This window comes from Psittacula echo, assembly GCF_963264785.1.
Source record: "Psittacula echo genome assembly, chromosome: 5".
Taxonomy (NCBI): Eukaryota; Metazoa; Chordata; class Aves; order Psittaciformes; family Psittacidae; genus Psittacula; species Psittacula echo.
The window spans coordinates 40,209,178-40,227,666 of NC_137739.1; the positions used below are offsets into that span (position 1 = coordinate 40,209,178).

At 43.8% G+C, this 18,489-nt stretch overlaps 1 protein-coding gene across 10 annotated transcripts in view; it reads right to left on the bottom strand.

Annotated features, from left to right (window-relative positions):
- SUSD6 (sushi domain containing 6) overlaps nt 1-18,143 on the bottom strand; it is an 86,778-nt gene extending 68,635 nt beyond the window's left edge. For 2 of the 10 annotated variants that reach the window (XM_080618962.1, XM_080618961.1), the window contains exons 1-3: nt 17,409-17,554; nt 17,154-17,312; nt 10,772-10,857 (exon numbers count right to left, since the gene is read on the bottom strand). The gene's annotated coding sequence lies outside the window, so the exon portion shown is untranslated. The other 8 variants (XM_080618963.1, XM_080618964.1, XM_080618967.1 and 5 more) reach the window with 8 other exon arrangements.
- Between the last annotated feature and the right edge of the window lie 346 nt (nt 18,144-18,489).

Below are 18,489 nucleotides of genomic sequence, written 5' to 3' on the forward strand. Positions count from 1 at the left end.
CAGGGAGACAAAAAGGCAGAGTCTCCCCGGTACCTGGTGTATAGTTCTCATGTGGAGCTCAAGTCCCCTGCTAAGACAGCAAGGCTTTTTCAGCCTACTCATAAGCAATAAGAAGAAAAGGAGTGCATCACTGAAGAGACACAGACAACTGTCTCATAGGCAGAAAGCACTAAAGGGAAAAAGAAATGCAGTACCTGAATTTTAGCTATTGCCAGGCTAAGTATTTACTGAAAGAGGAGCCTAGCAGTTTCATCTTAGGACCAGGAACTTAATGTTTATGCTTATAAAAGGCAGTTTCTGATGCTAAGTTTGTAGAATGGTCTTTTTCTCTCATGTTTTGCCCTCCTTACTTATTTCAGTTACTAATGATCCTACTATAAATGATACATTTCACACCAGACAGCAGCAGAAACAGTGCACTCATGTGGTGTAGCAATCTTGTATGGAAGCTGAAAGCTGGATGCAGGCTCCTGTATTTAAAGCCTCCTGCAACTCAGGCTTCTGCACACAGCTCATGTTCTTATTTAAAATTTTCCATGCCACCAGAAGTTACTCCCAATCAATTTCTAGCAAGATCTATAGTCTACATTTCTTCCAAGTGAAAAGGAAGACCTACTGCCAGCAAAAGCATCACATAATTAAATGAATTTTCAGACACAGAGGGCAATCAATAGTCTTGGCAATCAGAAAGGTTGTAGCATAGCTTTAACCAAGCCAAAGGCTACTGGGAGAGATTAAATATGAACTTCCCTATAAACATTTCTAGGCTCCTTTTTTTGTCTAATATCATTAATTCTGCTTGTGCCTAACAGTGATCAAACCACCTTCTTACTGTTTTCACAAAAGGCAGATTTTTGTGTAGACAAACAAAATCCATTTGTTTTTCAAGTGTGGAACTTGGGACTGCCTATCCATTTTAGGACGACCTGAATACAGAGCTGGAGATGGGTCCCCTTTGCTCCGTAAGGCACAAAGCAGTGGGAGCCTGAAAAGAAACCAGCAGTTGTGTGGATGATCCCCAAAGCACACAGGACTGCAGGAAGTGGCAGTGGCCAAAATGACTCTGCATGCGGCACCTGTCCTCTGCCAAGGGTAAAGAGGCCGAAGGCAAAAGGCTGGTATTTCACAGGGCTGACAAAAAGAAAATATAAGTATTTTACATTGTCTTTTCCCAAGTCTGCCTTCTCAGCTCTGTAGTCCCAACATTAAACTTCATTAGCAAGGAGAGCTATGATTACTTACAAGCAGTTAAGCTTTACCTCAAAAATCTTGCTTCGAATTTCATATTTGTCATCTATCCAGTAATTAAAGGATTTTTTTTTTTTTCCTTCTGTAAATAAAAAGGAGCTTCAGGTATTAAGAGATAGCCCCAAGCTTCTCTGCCATGGTCTGAACTTTAGACTCACGATAGCTCAGTTGCTCATTACCTCACACAACACAGAGAAGAAAAACAGGCATAGCAAAGCCTTCAAACCTGGAAGGACCAGATTTATCCTGTGAGATATCAAAATGACCACACCTACATCAATGAGCACACTATGATCTGAATGGAGAAAGTAACATTTCACCCTCCAATCTTACATGCACAGATGTGGAGAAATTTTTCAGACAAAGGCAGGATTTCCCAGTTCAGCGAGCCCCTTTAAGTAATCACTGCTCATCAGACACTCACAAACCCCAGTGCAACAGCATTTTTTTTTTTGTTTTGTTTTCTAAACATCAAGTATTTTCCCACACGACATCCTTATCTCTAAACTGGAGAGACATCAATTTGATGGATGGACCACCCGATGGATAAAGAACTGGCTGGATGGCCACACGCAGAGTTGCAGTCAATGGTTCAATGTCCAACTGGAGACCCGTAACGAGTGGTGTCCCTCACGGGTCAGTGTTGGGACCGGTCTTGTTCAACATCTTTGTCGGTGACAGGGACAGTGGGATCGAGTGTGCCCTCAGCAAGTTTGCTGATGACACCAAGCTGTGTGGTTCGGTTGATACGCTGGAGGGAGGGGATGCCATCCAGAGGGACCTTGACACGCTTGAGAGGTGTGCAGTTCTGGTGTCCTCAACATAAAAAGGACATGGAACTGTTGGAACAAGTCCAGAGGAGGGCCACGAGGATGATCAGGGGGCTGGAGCACCTCCCGTATGAAGATAGGCTGAGAAAGTTGGGGCTGTTCAGCCTGGAGAAGAGAAGGCTGCGTGGAGACCTCATAGCAGCCTTCCAGTACCTGAAGGGGGCCTACAAGGATGCTGGGGATGGACTCTTCACTAGGGACTGTAGTGATAGGTCAAGGGGTAACGGGTTAAAACTTAAACAGGGCAAGCTTAGATTGGATATAAGGAGGAAGTTCTTTACTGTTAGGGTGGAGAGGCACTGCAATGGGTTGCCCAGGGAAGTTGTGAATGCTCCATCCCTGGTGGTGTTCAAGGCCAGGCTGGATGAGGCCTTGGGTGACATGGTTTAGTGTGGGGTGTCCCTGCCCATGGCAGGGGCGTTGGCACTAGATGATCTTAAGGGTCCTTTCCAACCCTAACTATTCTATGATTCTATTTCAGCTCTCCTGTCCAATGAAGTTCTTCCATTTGATGATGCAAAAGGAGGTAAGGTTCAGCTCAAGTGCTACTACTTAAGAGATGCTCAAATTCATCCTCCTCCAGAACAATGACAAATACCTCAAACTTAGTTATTTGGTATCTCAAGACAAAAAACAAAACCAGAAAAAACAAACAAACAAAAAACCCCCCAAACAAAAGAAAAAAACCACACAAAAAACCCAAATGAAAACAAACAAACAAACAAAACCCCACACACAACACCCACAGGACAAAGTATCTAGAGTTGTTCAAGAGATCTTCCTCTGAGGCATACCTATCACTCCATGCCTGCATTCTAGATAAACTGTTTTATTCGATGCTTACTACACCAAAATGTGCTCCTCCACAGCCTGCAACACCATAAGGAGCAAGGCACTCCAGAAGCCACCACTGGCTCAGCAGCAGCAGAGACCCGTCTCTGCTTCTTTCTACCTTAAGATGTTCCACCCATGAACAGCATTTCTGCATTAAGACTGTTTTTCCTTCCAGGCCAGGTAGCAGCCCTGTATTCCCAAGTTTGGCAATTACCTAAGACTGAATGACTAAACGAATAAAGACTCCTGTGTCCAGATGCAGGAATGCCAATGCCTGCACCCCACCCCGTGCAGTACATAAACTCTGGTCCTCCACACACACGCAGGTCACCACCTCCCCATGTGCCAGGCATGCCTGGCACAACCCTGCACCACCAGCTGAAAGCTTGGCAACCTTACAGCCACACATTGAGAAAACCACAACATAATGAAGTCACACACCAGAGTACCAAGGCATGGGGCAGCCACACATTACACCCTATTACACTGGAAATGGTCATTAAATGTGGAAGTAAACCCACATACCGTTTTTAGTCAATGAGTTTTTGCTTCTATACTTTAGCTCTTCTTGTTCCATAAGACATCAAAGAAGCTCATAATGTGTTACAGAGGGTTACCTGTAAAACACAGCCAAGTGCAAGTCTCACCCCAGCAATGTCTTCTTCACAGAAATACCAAGCAAAAATAATGGGGTTGAAGCTTTTAGTATCAAGGTAAACTTGGCTGAATTTACTTAAAACTTTTTTTGCCAAATACAGCCTAAAGGCAAAAACCTATGGCCAAATAATAACACTCATATCCCCAGGGTGTACAATCAACAGCACGAGAGACTGCAGTAGTGTTTGAAAACAATGTTTATGTGGATGGAAATGTTTTATCTGTTCTCAGACATGTATGTCCTGAATACATGCTTTCATCAGAGGATGAAGGAGTGGGAAGAAAGCGAGAGAAGTTGGCACATCCAGACAGGCAAAGATGTTTCTACTTGATACAAGACAAGAACTCAAAGCAAGAAATCTTCCTTCTCTGTGTGTTAAACACAACAGCTTCTCTTGAGGGGACACCTACAACCTCTTACCATTTCTTCTTGGATTTATATTTTACAGAGATGGAAATAATAGTAAAGAGCCTCACAGCCCAGACCACAGCAGGCAGCTGAATATCGCATAAACGTGGATTTCACAGAAGTCTTCCTAAGCCTCTTCAGAGTCTTCTGTTGTTCTCTGGCCAGTAGCAGAGATTTCACTCACTGGGAACCAAGCTCAGCATTTCTCTTGAGGGAAGATCTCATGAGGGACACTCACGTACCACATATAGCCTAAACCATCATGAAAGACATCCAGACTCACCACTTGTATCCAGACCTACACAACCTGAATATCTGCTCCAAGCAGGAAGTTGGGTCTATAGTAGCTCCAGAGATCCAACCTTTATAATTCTGTCTTTTTACAACCAAAACTATTCTTTCTCAGCAGGAAACTAAGTGACACTGTCTCTTCCAAGAAGCAGTTCCTGGACACGAGGAGACCAGTAGACTGTTGCAAAGTTTGCCTTTCTAAGTGTACTCAGATCATCATCTTTCTAAGAGCAGCTTCACGTAAAAGAAACAGGCTAGTTCAGTTTTAATGAGTTACATTTTTACGCATGTTTTATTTCCCTACCTTCCTTCATTGCATGTTACTGGCCTTTAACTGTGATTTGTTAATCACAGTTAGAGAGCATTGGCTAGGACACTGTAGGTTACATTTTGATTACAGACAGACATACAGTGATGGAACTGATCTACCCTCAAAAACTGCAAGCATATTGGCATGCAAAAATTCACATGCAAAACAAGCTCATCTAGCTTGCTGGTCCATTTCCTGCAGATGCTAGAAGCTTTGATAGGCATGAAGCAGGTAGAGAAGCCCAGGCAACAACTACACCCCATTCATGGCACTATGCAAAGCTTGCATTAACACTGCCTATGCTAATCACCTCTTAACCTCACTTGTTTTGTTTCTGAGAAGCTAATAGAGCCTCAGCCACTGGAACTGTCAGTCTCTTCTCACTGGCAGGGTAACTTAAACACCTTTCTCAGCTTCCCATTCCTCGGTAGCAGGCACAGTGTCACACTCACAAAGGAATTCCACATACCCTGTTTGCAATATTCTGATTTTAATTCCCTTCCCCAAAAACAGGCAAGGATCTCTGCAGCAGTTTTTCAAACATCAGGTACCGAGGTTGTTGCAGCAATCACCCTCACAGTGCAAGTCTGAAATAACGCTGAATTCATGGGCTCATCCCACTATAATGAGTTATGCCAGCTTCAAAGAGCCTGCTTAAAATACCTTACCTGCCCCTCCTTAACCTCCTGTATCTCCAAAAATTTGCTTCAACTTGAAAAACAGGCTGCCTTCTACACTTACAACAAATTCTACCATCACCAGTACAGTATTTTTGGCTTCACTGACAAAAAGTAGACAGAAAAACTCAAAGACAAGAAAGGCAAAGATAATCATGAGTCCTAGAAGGAAAGAAAAAAAAAAAAGAGCCTTGGTAGAATATACTCATTTTACATCTAATATTGATCTTCACAGCCTGGAAGATAAAAAAAATTAAATGCTCTGCACTCTTTACTATATCAGTCCTATAAAATCCACCACTTGTGGGAATGAATCAAATTGAGCATCCAGCATGAGGTGCTGAAAGGGAAGAAAACATTGCTTTGAACTTCTTTGAGCAACTGGTTAGTGCCCACTATATCTTTATAGAACTTAGGATATGCACATGCCCTTGTTAAGACTTGCCTAAGCTGAATAATCTCTCTCAACAGTTCCTGTTGAGTTCCTCTCTCAACAAGTACTACTTTAAGTATGAAGAGGGTGCAAAATTCCCCTGAGTCCTGGGAATCCGTTAAACAGTTGGCATGAAAAAGGAAAAAAAAAAAAAATAAAAAAAATCAATGTATGCTTGAAACAGCCGGAGTCAGTTCTGCAGCAATTAAATGCACAGTACAGGAGGACTACAAAATTCCAGCTTGCTTTAGCAAATACGGTTGCATGTCACCAAGTACTTCAGGGGAAAAAAATAAAAACCTTATCACGTATCTCAAATTCAGCAAGGCTTATCTGGAACTATGCTTGGAGAGGTTGCATCATGTGCATCATTCTGAAAGCAGCAGCATTTCTGACTCAAGTCCTCTTCAGTCAGCTCCAACCAACGCACTAGTATACTCACCGCTGGAGACAGTGGGAAAGACCAGTCACAGGTACACAGATCAACCAAGGCAACAGAGATCAACTTGCAAGGAGCAACCAGAACTATTTTCACAGCCATGCTTCCAGAGTTCAGAAGCACGTTAGTGCCAACTGTTAACATTCAGCGGCTCAAATACATCAATTCCTTCCAACTTTAGTGTTCAGGCCCTTTCAAAAGCCTTGCAAGTACAATACACATCTCCTTTCCCACCTCCTTGTGCTGCCTCACACTTTATGCAGCACAGCCTGGTTTTAGTTAATAAACAAATAAACACCACCTAAATTCTTCTGAAGAATCTAGGTGTTTCTTGTGAATCACTTAAAACATAGAACAGAGGCACTGACAGATTTCAACCTATTCCATAACAGGTCTATCTTCACGCAACTGACATACCTCTCAAACAGGAGATGTGCTGTAGCCAGGTTTTTACTTCACTGAGTATTTCATACTGATGAGTTCACCGCAGGCTCTTACTGTCATAAAACTGCCCCTCTACCAAGACAGAGGCAGGTCCTTTCCCCAAAAGTAAGCTACATATCAATAGCTCTGATGCCTATTACAAATAGCTGTCCTTTCTTGGGATTCTTGTAACAGATTTGCTGAACTGCTGGAGAAAACTGCTTTCTCTTAGAAACTGCAGAGCCCTTCCTGTTGGAAAGGTAAAGAGAAGAGAGTAATTCAGCAAGTGAGATAGTAGACCAGCTACACTGCCGATTTCCTGCAAGAGCCACAGTAAGGACATCAGCAACATCCATTCCCCCATGCACACTTTCTTTTTCACTTAAGAACCCATCCTCATACAGAAGTACTTCAATCTACACATCCCATGTGAGGACACTGCCTCACTGCAGCTCCTGTTTAAGGAGCATAAGGTCAGAGCCTGACTCTCTACTACAGTCAGAGGGGAAATCGCACCCAGAGGTAGTGCTGCATTCCAACATGCCACTCCAAAGTTAGGCAAGATACCTGATCACCAGATAGCTTGACCCAAGCACTCCCCAAGATGCTAAGCTCTACCTGGTAAACACTTTTAAGGCAACAGAGCTGGAGAGGAATCAGCCAGGGAGCACAGGGTTATGCAAGGTAATCTTCCCATTCTCATAAGCAGCAAATTGTTTGTCAAATCAAAAGTTGAGCCTTTTTGTAATGTGTTCATTGATGACTAAAATACGCTAATTAAAAAAAAAAAAAAAAAAGCTTTATATGGGACAAATACAGATGAAAAATCACAATCAATACGTGTCAGTTCCACAAAATGTTGGAGGAAACCGAGGAGGAGGTGGGAAGAAGCAACTGTCATAGGTCAAAAGGAGCAAAATACTGTCTCCAAGATGTGGTAGCTGCTGAATACCAGTCTTCCTTTCTCTGAACTGGAGATTAAACCAGAGAATCACAAGGGTTTAGCTGTCCCTCAAGTTACCTTAAAATAAACACCAAAAACCCCACTAAAAATCCAGCACGCTCTTATCTAGAATCCAAACTCTCAGTTCATACATAAAGAAACAGGCAAAAGTTCCCTCTGGCTTCCTATCGGTACAGAAGAAAGAAAAGATTTGGGGAGAAAAAAAAGTATCGATTTTGAATATTCTGTACTGTTTCCTTAATTTTTAATACCAAGAAATTCCCATATGCCCCTGGAGTTTCACACTACATTACCAGTTGAAAAGAAGAGACTAACCTCAGGAAAAAAAAAAAAAAAAAGTCAAAATGTATACAAAGAAGAAACCCTGATATGTATGAAGGGACGCAGGTGAGCACTGACTGACCCCAGAATGGACACCACTCTTCAAAGCACTGGGATTTTAGGCCTTCCATGTTACAAGTGGTTCAAGCAGACAAGGGGGAACAGACAAGAAAGCACAGGTTAGACAGCTTTCAAGGCCTTATGGAAAGCTTTGCATAGGAGCTGTTCAGAAATGCTTCTGCCATCTTCCTCTGTTCCCACTTCACAGGATAAAAATAATGGGGGAGCAGAATCCTGTGTTATGTACTGCAGCTTGGCTATGGTCTCCCTCTCACTCACACCATTTCAGGGTAACTGTTTCCTAAGCCATAAGCAGGATGTTCGAAAGTGACAGAGTATGAATAACCAAGTACAGGGCACTCATTTGCAGGAAGTGCCCTGCATATACCAATTGAGAGTAAAGAAAAGATAAAATCAACAACACACATGCCTTCCAGTTTTTATGTTCAGGTCATAAAAGCAATCACCACCCTGAAAATGAGCATTTCCTGGGATTTAACAACTGTTGGGTTAATAGTGCTAGGCAAAAGCGGTTATGCCTAGCCCATAATTTTACCCACATAAAATGTGTCACAATGCATCTGTTAGTAATGTCTCTTCAGGATACTGTCAACAGAATCGACCTTAAAAAACAGCTGCTGTTTGGAAGCACTGATAAACCCATTCACACAGCTACTGCTCCCATGCAGGTCTGCATCAAGGAGCTGCTGGACTACCTTTGTGCTGTGTTCTGCAGTCACTAACAAAAAAGCTTTTGAAATTAGTCTCTTCAGATGGGCATCTTCTGCTGGATCCTTTCTCCCTCTGCCCCAATACCTTTTTGCAGATGTTTTCAAGCTCACCTGATCAAGACATGATGTCTACATAGCCAAAAATTGTGTAGTATGCAAAAAGGTCAGATTTTTATATCATTACCCTAGGCCTTTTTCAATTCCACATAAGGAAAAAGCATTCTCCATCAAAATGAAACACTACAAGAGCATTGCTCTAATATGCAGATGCTAGCTGCATGGATGCATTCAGACAATCTCTGTCTTCTAGGGAAGATCTATAACTTGTCTAAATCCCTTCTATCCTTCTATTGTGTACTGACACTAAACAGGGTCTCCAACCACCCTGCCCAGAGAACAGTCCCTAGTGAAAGACTGTAAACTCGCTTACAAATTCACCAGAAGGCCAGCTCAGCCAGACTCAGGACAGATTATCCATGGAGGATTGCCACAACCTATCCTTGGAGAGCCCACTATCACAAACCAAATGCCTATACTAGAAGACCTGATTTTACAAGAACAAGGATGAGTTTCTCATCAGCTGTGTACTGCCAACGAAAGGCTAAAGAGGCTAACTCAGTACATTTCTCCTCTTCCTTTTTTGATCTGCAAGACATTATTAACAGCTTTTTCTGACGCAATCATTTCACATCAGACATAACCTGTATCTTCACCACCACCCCTTCCCCACAGCCACAATATAAGTTTACAGTTTTAATGGGCTTTCTCTGTGTGTGTATTATATTACATGCAAAGTCATATTTCCCTATGTACCTAGGCTTCAAGTGCCTCTCTCTACTGCTATGCAGTTCACCTTTAGACTGGGAGCAGATCATTGGCATAAACCAAAACAATATATAGGTTGCATACACATTCATTCTAGAGAGCTTCCAGAGCTCTTTGGACTAGTGATCAGAAGTTAGTCTCTTTAAGAATATTTAAAAGCATTTGAGAAGCCGTATTTGTCTGCTCTAGCTAAGGAAGGAGAAAAGAAAAGACAGAAGGAAAAATTTCTCTTAAGTTTCAGCTACATGCTGACTTGCATTCTTTCAAACGCATGTCCCAACATGTAACAAAAGATACCAATATATTCAAGTCCAATGTGTCTTGCATCAACAAAAAGTATTTTATTTAATACAAAAAACCACAGACACATTCACTGAAATAGTTAAGATACCTATTTAACTGAAGTGTACAAGTATCACTCAGAAGCACCCAAAAAAAATCTCGAAAGATTTAAATGGGCACTCCTAATGAGACCCTCTCAAAACTCAAACCTGTATGCTCTAAGCAGCAGTTGCACGAAACAAGGACAACAGGCCAGCACAGCAAGAAGAGTGGTAGCAAAGGAGCTTAATGCTTTATGGCTGCTAGAGGGATCTGAGGGGAAGAGGGCATAGTCAGAAGAATTATCCCTATCCTGATTAGCATCAGAACAAAAGCTCACATTAGTTCGTCAGCACTAGGACTCCCCTAGAGCACTGGATAATAATCTTGTTGAAAGCATTAGAGGTATTTTTCCTCCCCGCCCCCAATCTACATCCCTTCCTTAATGGGGGATAAAAGGACCACGACCAAAAAACAGGTTTAGCTCTCTGGAAGATGTATCCAGGTAGTTTCTTACCACTAAAGCAAAATATACAAGCAAGATAGGTTTTCAAAGGTAACATTTGGGAGCAGGTAGGGGGTTGGGAGAGGGAGGAATCAAAACAAAACCATTTTCTGTTCAAGAGTAAAGTTCAGACAGTGCAGATGGCTTACCCTGCACGCTGAACTCCAGAAGGCAAGAGCGCAACAGTATCTACAGCAAATTCAGGGAGTTGTAAGGGAGCAAAGAATACCAGGTAAAAACCAGCTTGTGGTATTTGAACACCACAGAAAAACAGGTTAAGAGAGGTGCCAGGAAAAATGCTAAGGCATGGCTACAAAAGAGACGCTAACAACATTTTTGAACCAGTTTTCAAAACAGGAAGCAACGTTAACAGTAAGTGGCTGTCTCGCTGCAGAAAGAGAACATGGAACTTCAGTCTACAGAAAAGTCACGGCATTTGAATGAAATGTGGGTTTAAAGCAAAGCATCAGGAAAGTATTAGCTTTCATCTTACCTGGTTTGAGACAAGCTGGCATACAATGGTTGTCAAGTTAGTATGATTAAAGTGATGATTCAGTGATGACAGGCTGATTCGCACTCCTAGGAAAACACAAAAAAAATTACGTATTAGTTGTGAATACACAGGGGATAAGAATGGCACTCTGTCTCATGAAAGAGCTGCAAGGCTGAAAGGTAGAAGCAGCTCCATAATGTTTTTAGGACACAGCTATGCTTCAGATACAGACATTACCCACAAAATTCAGATGTGGGTTTGAGATAGACTGCACAAGTTCCTACAAAACAAAGAATATTCAAAGCTACTCAAGTATAAGAACAGGTCACAGTTTCAAACACAGCAGAGTGTTATTGAAAACACTGAAGACTCAACTTTGTAAATTCTTCTTTTCAATGGGATAGAAACTTCTGAGATGCAACCCGAAATAATGCAGTTCTAATCTGTGCAAGTCCAGCCATCAGATACACACATGCACTTCTACAAATAAAGATCTAGTGATCACAAAAAACAAATACTGCATACTTCCAAGCACAAGAGAATAGAAATTTACTTCCATAGTGCCAAAAGAACCATGAGTATGTTTTATTGTACCTTATCCCCACACAACCATTTTATTCAGCATTAGTATTAAAAATTCCAAGACTTAATAAGAAAATAATGTTCTTAACAAAGTAATCTTCCCCACTTTGGAAAGCACAGCAACAGAGAACTGGGCAAACTGGTCATTCAAAAGTGAAAGTAAAAGCTGTGCAGATGAAAGGAATTTTTGTCTACTCTGCTTAAAGATCTCCTTTGTTGTTATACATTTCATTGTCACATTTAAATGTCAGCTCTCAGCCTCAGAATTGTGCAAGCCCTGCAAGACAGCGCACCAGAAACAGACTTGAGATGGAGGTTCTCACAGCTAAACAAATTAGAAGTAAACCTAGTAACTCCTCTTTGTGTCTCTCATTCAACTTAAATAATCATAAGCTAAACAAAAGAGAGAACCCCTGATCCTACAACCCTGCTCCCCATACCCATGAGGTGGGTTTTAATGGGTCTCTGAGAGCAGGCTTGTGTTGTTTTAGACTCTGCTCACAAAGCCAGGGCAAAGCCTGCAATGAGTCTTCAGCATATTTTTGTTGCACACCACAGAACCAGTTTGCAGCATTTCAGGATTACACAGCTCTTTACATTAATGTTTTCGTTTTATAAAGACATACTACTAGATTTTCTTAGGGGGAAAACAGGAGCCTCCCTCTCCTGAAGCAAGCAGCATGCCCTTTTTGGACTTTCAAAAGGAGTGAGGGGCCCTCAGAGAGGAGCTGGGTTTAAAGCATTCAGGATGAACCCACATGTGGCCACTGGGTCGCAGTGGCAGACGGAGAAGTGAAGCTTTCATACCCTCTGAGCAATGCTCTGCAATTTTGACACTTCTCTTGAAAAGCAGAGATGTCATCACCCTTCCAGGCTGGTGTTTTGGCACAGAACTGATCCTCCTCAGGCTGTGTACCAACACCGAAGGATAACGTACACAGGCTATTCTGGAGGCAGTTGCTGCCTTAACTTTCAAATATAATGAATGCCCACAGAGCAGACAATCATGCATTACTGGTAAGTCTTCTTCACTGCACATCAACTTCCTTCTGCCTTTTGGCTCATTAGAGAGCAACACATACCCAGTATGCATCTTCAGCTTCCCCTTGCCCCTAATTTAAAGGGGTTTCAATTAACATTAGAGCACCTTACTAGGTCTAACAAATAAAATGCCTTGTGAGAGTGACTAGCACAATAGGGCTCCAATAAACAAAGCAGATCTGGCACATCCCACAATGTAATTGTATTCGTGTTGACTGCTTCAATCCTACTTCCTGAAGACTTTCCAGAAGTTATTTACCAAGAAGAAAAAAAAAACAAAAACAAAAACCAAAACCCCAAAAAAACAAACAAAAAAACCCAAACATGTTAAATAGGTCAGAGACAGTCAAGCATTTCACTCATCTATGTATTTAAAACTACACATACAAACTAAAGCTCTTTTCAAAGCAAGGTGCCTTTAACGACTCCTGTTGAAAAATCAAGTTGCAAGTTAAGCTATTGAAAGATCTGTATTTTTATGCAGCAGCAGAACATCTCTCTCAAGCTCACTTACAGAAATTGGGGGGTGTATTTTTATTTGGTTTGGGGTTTTTTTCCAAATTTGCTTTTCTTTTTTAAGAATGATGTATCAAGAGGATTTCCCTCTTAAAACTTGTGCTCCCTTAAGAGTCCTGCAGAAAGAGATCTAATACTCCAGCACAACTTTTGATCTATCTTTGTATTCAAACAAGATGCAAACTTGGTTTTGATCAGACATTCTTTTAATTCCCACTCATTTTACTACAAAACCCTATTAAACCAATGCAAGGAAAAGCAAGGAACAGCAGCAAACCACAGCAACATTTAATTACATGCCAGGAGGAAAATGAGTTGAGGGAAAATGTGAACAGCTTTAAGGTTTTCAAAATGGTTCTGGAGCTAAGGAAGCTACAAACAGACATGCAGATTATTAATGCAGTTCTGAGCATGAGGTTGAAATGGTGTGTATTTCAGCCTAGTAAAGTTAAAGGATCTACAAGGAAGTGATTCCTATGGCAAATGAGTTTACGCTGCTGGAACGGAAGCCATTCTAGTCTACAGTAAAATACAATGCAGGGTTTCATTCTCAACATAAAAGTGCCTCCAGAAGCCAGTTTGCTCCTATCCTGCTCTATCAGCTACAAAAGCTGGACTTTACCTTGCCCACAAGGTTACTGCTGCAGAAGTGACGACCAACTCATTCCACTTAACACTCACCTATACCAGGAAGCACATTTACTACTGGGTGGGCTAGTTGCCAGGATAGCAGTTCCTTTCAGGGAATCACCAGAGTGACATAACACATCAATCCTCTGCACAGTGGAGAAGATTCTTAGTGTACACTCCACTTTCACAGACTCCCCACCATTCAATGCACAAGTGAAGAAAGAGAAAGCTGGGGCAAAAAGACAGCTGAAGCAGTAGGAAAGAGATTGGGGTTTCGTACCTCTGACTTCTTGTCCAGCAGCTCTTTGCCAGTGTGAGCTTCTTCAGTAAAGTGTCTCAAATTATCATAGTTTAAAATAAATTAATAAGCAAGCAAACAACAGGCCAGGCTTCCTCTAGTCTCTTATAGCATCACTAGGCTCCATCTGAAAATACCCTGTTTACAGACTGCATCACAAAGTAAGCAATGCAAGAACACAAAGCTTCCTGTGAGAGAGCACTAACTGCCACTACCCAATAACAAAACTAAAGCACGTGAATGGTGAGTGAAAATATTTCTTGCTACATACGAAAGTTTGCTTCCTGAAATTTATAGAAGCATTTCCACTTCCTGCTAGCAAAGTCAAGGAAAATAGTGTCTGCGTAACTATGGAAGAGCAAAACCAGGTGAATTACACAGAAGGACTTGCAAAGACATCAGTGTCATCTACCTGTCCCTAACTACTACCCTCTCTGCTAGGAGTCAAATTGTTACATCTGAAGTAATTCAATTTGTACCCAGAATAGCTTCTTTACAGAGATTAAATACGTATGATGGCATTTCTAAAAACATCACACTTGTCATGACAGCTAGATAAATGTAATTACAGACTACTGTACTTCTGGCAAGAGGAAACAATACCACATTATGAGCAAGCATCTTTGCTACATATGGGTTAAGTTTTCCCTTTTTGTGTTTTAGGAAACACCTTCATGCTTCTATTCACACACTCCTAAAGCAGAATTCAATCCCTGCTGCATCCCCCACACCCCAGCCGTGCCAGTGAAAGATCGCCTCTCACCCAGCTAAGCCTGATCAGCTGGGATCAGCTGGTTATAGCAGCCAATAAGTGGCTCAGAGGGCAGGGAAGCTGCAGGGAGTCCTCGTACCAAGCAGAGCACACAACAGGTGCAGAAAGGGAAATGCAGGACCAAGGCTTCAAAGCTACTGACCTTTCAAGCAGGTATCAGCAGGCAATGAGCTTCTCTGGGAGGATCTCAAGTCAGCAGGAAGAGATGCAACTTTTAAAGGAAGAGTAGAAAACAGCAGTAGCCTGACAGACTCTGGGTGCAGCATCAAACCTTCCTGAACTGACAGCTGCCAGCAGCTGACATCTGTTTTCTTATGAACACAAAATAAGTAAAAGACGTATTTGGGCGGTACTGCAGTAGATGGCTGTGGTGAGAGCAAGTAGCGCTGATAAAAAGCAGAAGTGATGCAACAGGAACAGCCGCAAACACAGAAATGCAAGTCTCCAGCTAAAAGGTTGCACAGCTGAGGAGCTGAGGTTAAGACCTCTGAGACTGCTCTTACTGAGAGCTGAAACAATTCTCCAGGCAGGAATAAAATAGCTGAAAACCACGATCACAGGACAGAACTAATCCCATCAAAAAATCACTACACCACAGGCAGGACACACATTTAGTGACTTCAGTAACCACTGCTTGCTGACTCCCCAGGCAGCTCAAGAGCTCAAGCAGCCATTTCAGTGCACCTCCACATGTTGCACTAAATATAAACTCTGCTGACAACTGCCTGGAAACTGTTTCAGCAGAGACAGTGCACTGAACAACTCAAGGACATCAGGTCCTCCTCACAGACCACATGCGGTCAATTTGCATGATAAGCAGAGAGAAGGTGACAGAACCAAAGTGTCTGCTACAGTAATATTGTGGCTGGGAAATTACAGCCTCCAGGTCAGTACTTTCCCAGACACAGACCTCTCTGAAGCATCTGTGTATAAAAAAAGGAAACTTTCAAGTAGGAACATGAGGGCATCTGCATTTTGACAACAAGCTGTCTAAGAGCAGGTTATAGCTCCATTGTCATGTGCTACTCTGCTCTACAATGAGATGCAACACCATAAAGTGATAACAGTTATCTTTGATTTTAAAAGCTTGATTAGGTTACAGGTCTTTCAGGCATACTTCCTTCATCCCAGTGGCCCCTTTAAGAAACATACCTTCCTACTTTCAGACTGTACTCTCTTCTCTAATGGCCCATAAAACAGTTATTTATGTAACAGGACAAGCCAATTTAAGTGAGCAGATGAAACTCCAAACAAGGGGGAAAAAAAAAATAAAAAAAAGTTACTTTCTTCTGCAAGTTTTGCTTACAGAATCACTACCAGAAACAACATGCAAGTTATAAAAAGACAGAAGTGACAGCTGTAAAACTGCCTTTGCCACAACTGACCACCAGATTACAACACTGGAAAGAATTATTCTCTTTGCATAGAAGTATGCGCCCCAGAAATAGCGTGGCACAAAAAGAACAAAAGGAGGCAGACTTACAATGAGATTTATGACAGACACCTGAAGAGAAGGCAGTGAATGAAATAAACGACAAACTGCAGACACAAAAGCACTGATCCTTAGAGCACTGGCATTTAATATGCAAATTCTCCCTCTGCTCAGGCATTTTGCCTCCCTTTGATGTATATGGACAAGTTCTAACCGGAGATGCAGGCTGGGGAGAGTCCCCTTTTCCCATTATCTCAAGTACTTTTGTCTACGCAACAGTTAAGTACTCTGAAAAGAACTATCTCACTTCTGCTTCTGTTGGGGGAGGGGGGGGGAACCCGCATAAAAAAGAAGTATAAAAATTGTTATTACAGGAAAGAGACAATGTCTTCCCAGCTCTGACGCAGGATGCAGGCAAGCTGGTGCCTGATACCTATAGGGCAGCCTAGGAGAAGAGAAAGACAAGCTGAACAACAAACAGAGGACAGTAAAGATACTCTGGATCAGATCCAGATGTCACGAGCTTAGTCCTACTGCATGAAAAATTAAAGAGATTAAAACCTCCTATTAAGAACTCTTCTTCCCATTATTCTGACAACGACTCTCCTGAACAAGCTGCACTGCTCCAGAAACCTCAGGAATTACGGTGACAATAGACTCCTGCCAAGAGAAGCACCATTACATAATAGCATTTATGGGAACATGCACAAAAAGCCACTAGGAAGCGCAACCTGACAAGTGCAAAATCCTCTGTGCCCATCAGCTCAGCTTAGCTCCGGACCATTCCAAAGACAGCTTCAGGATATTTTTAGTTTATATGTTTACTTCCTCTCGCCTCCTTCCACCCAACAAAACCTGTTGCTGTAACTACACTGAGATCCAAGTCCACTTCCAACGACATAATCCCCTTGAGAATAAACCCACTTGAAACTACTGTATTTGCATTAATCTGCTTAAAAGAATGCTACAAAGATAAAAAAAAACCACAACAAACCAAACCAACCAAACGTGTCACTGCTTGCATTAAGTACATTCCGAAATAAGAACTATTTATTACGGTATTCTTTCATCTTTTACTTCTTTTCTTTTACTCATTTTTAGGGGTACTTACAACAGTTACTGCTTTTCAGTTCTCAAAAGCCCGGCGCGGCTAGTTTTGAGTTCCAGGTCCTCCGAAGGATTAGGATAGATTCGTTACACACATACGAGTTCAGCCTAGGCACTGCACATGTGTGAAGACAGCTGCCAGGGAAGGTCTGACCTCCATGCGCTGTCAGGGCACCATAAATAAGAAAGCAAAGATGAAGCCCTCACGAACACAAAGTTTCTCACGTCAGACCATCTGCAGCAGTGCCTTCACCCGTACCTTGCTCCCGGACACTTCGCGTCTCTCCCCGAACCCGTAAGCCGTCCTAAAGGTAGCACAGAGGAGGGAACACTTCCCGGCTGTTACTCCCGGGCGTTTTAAACCCCAGCGGTTCTCCCCACACCAAGAGGGGATCCCACGCCTAACTACACACCTTAAAGCCCGCAGCCCTCGGAGGAAGCCGAGCGCTGCCGCTACCCCTGGCCACGCGCCGCCGTGACGCGGAGGAGACGCCGCTACCGCCGGTGACGTTATGCAACAGCCCCGGCGGGACAGCCCCGCCGCGGCCCCGAGGGAAGCGGGTGCCGTCCCCCGGCCACGCGGGCAGGGGCCGGCCGCCGGGCGGGTCTCTCCCTCTCCCGGCGGGGGTCGCTCCGCCCCGCGCCCGGGGAAGCGCCGCAGACACCTTCCGCCTCACTCGGCGCCCGAGACGCGCTCCTCCGCTCCCACCCCCGCCGGAGCCAGAACGCTACCGCTGCCCGCGCCCCGGCCGGCCTCTCAGCGGCGCAGCTCGCACTGCGAGCCGCACCACCCTCCCCCCGCGGCAGCTCACCCGGCGGCTCGGCGGCGGTTCGCGGGGCGAGGCACGGCGCCGGGTGCAGGGGCGGCGGGGCGGCGCTGCCACAGCGGTGGGGCTGAAGGTCGGCGGCCGCGCGCCCCGGCCGCCCCAGCGTCTCAGCCGCCCAACACCCCGGCCGCCGCCGCCGCCACCCGCCAGGCCCCGCCCCGCGCACCGCCGGCCGGGCACCCGGGGCGGGGCGGGCCTTAAAGGGACCGCGCGGCGGCCTCTCGCGGCGCGGCCGGTGGGGGGCGCCGCAGGGCGCTGCCGTTCCGCCTGCTGCGAGCGGCTGGCGCTGTGCGTGAGACGAGATCATAGAATCGCAGAATGGTTTGCGTTGGAAAGGACCAAAAGATCATCCAGGTCCAGACCCCCTGCCATGGGCAGGGACACCCCACACTAAACCATGCCACCCAAGGCCTCATCCAACCTGGCCTTGAACACCACAAAGGATGGAGCACTCATAACTTCCCTGGGCAACCCATTCCAGTGCCTCACCACCCTCACAGTAAAGAATTTCTT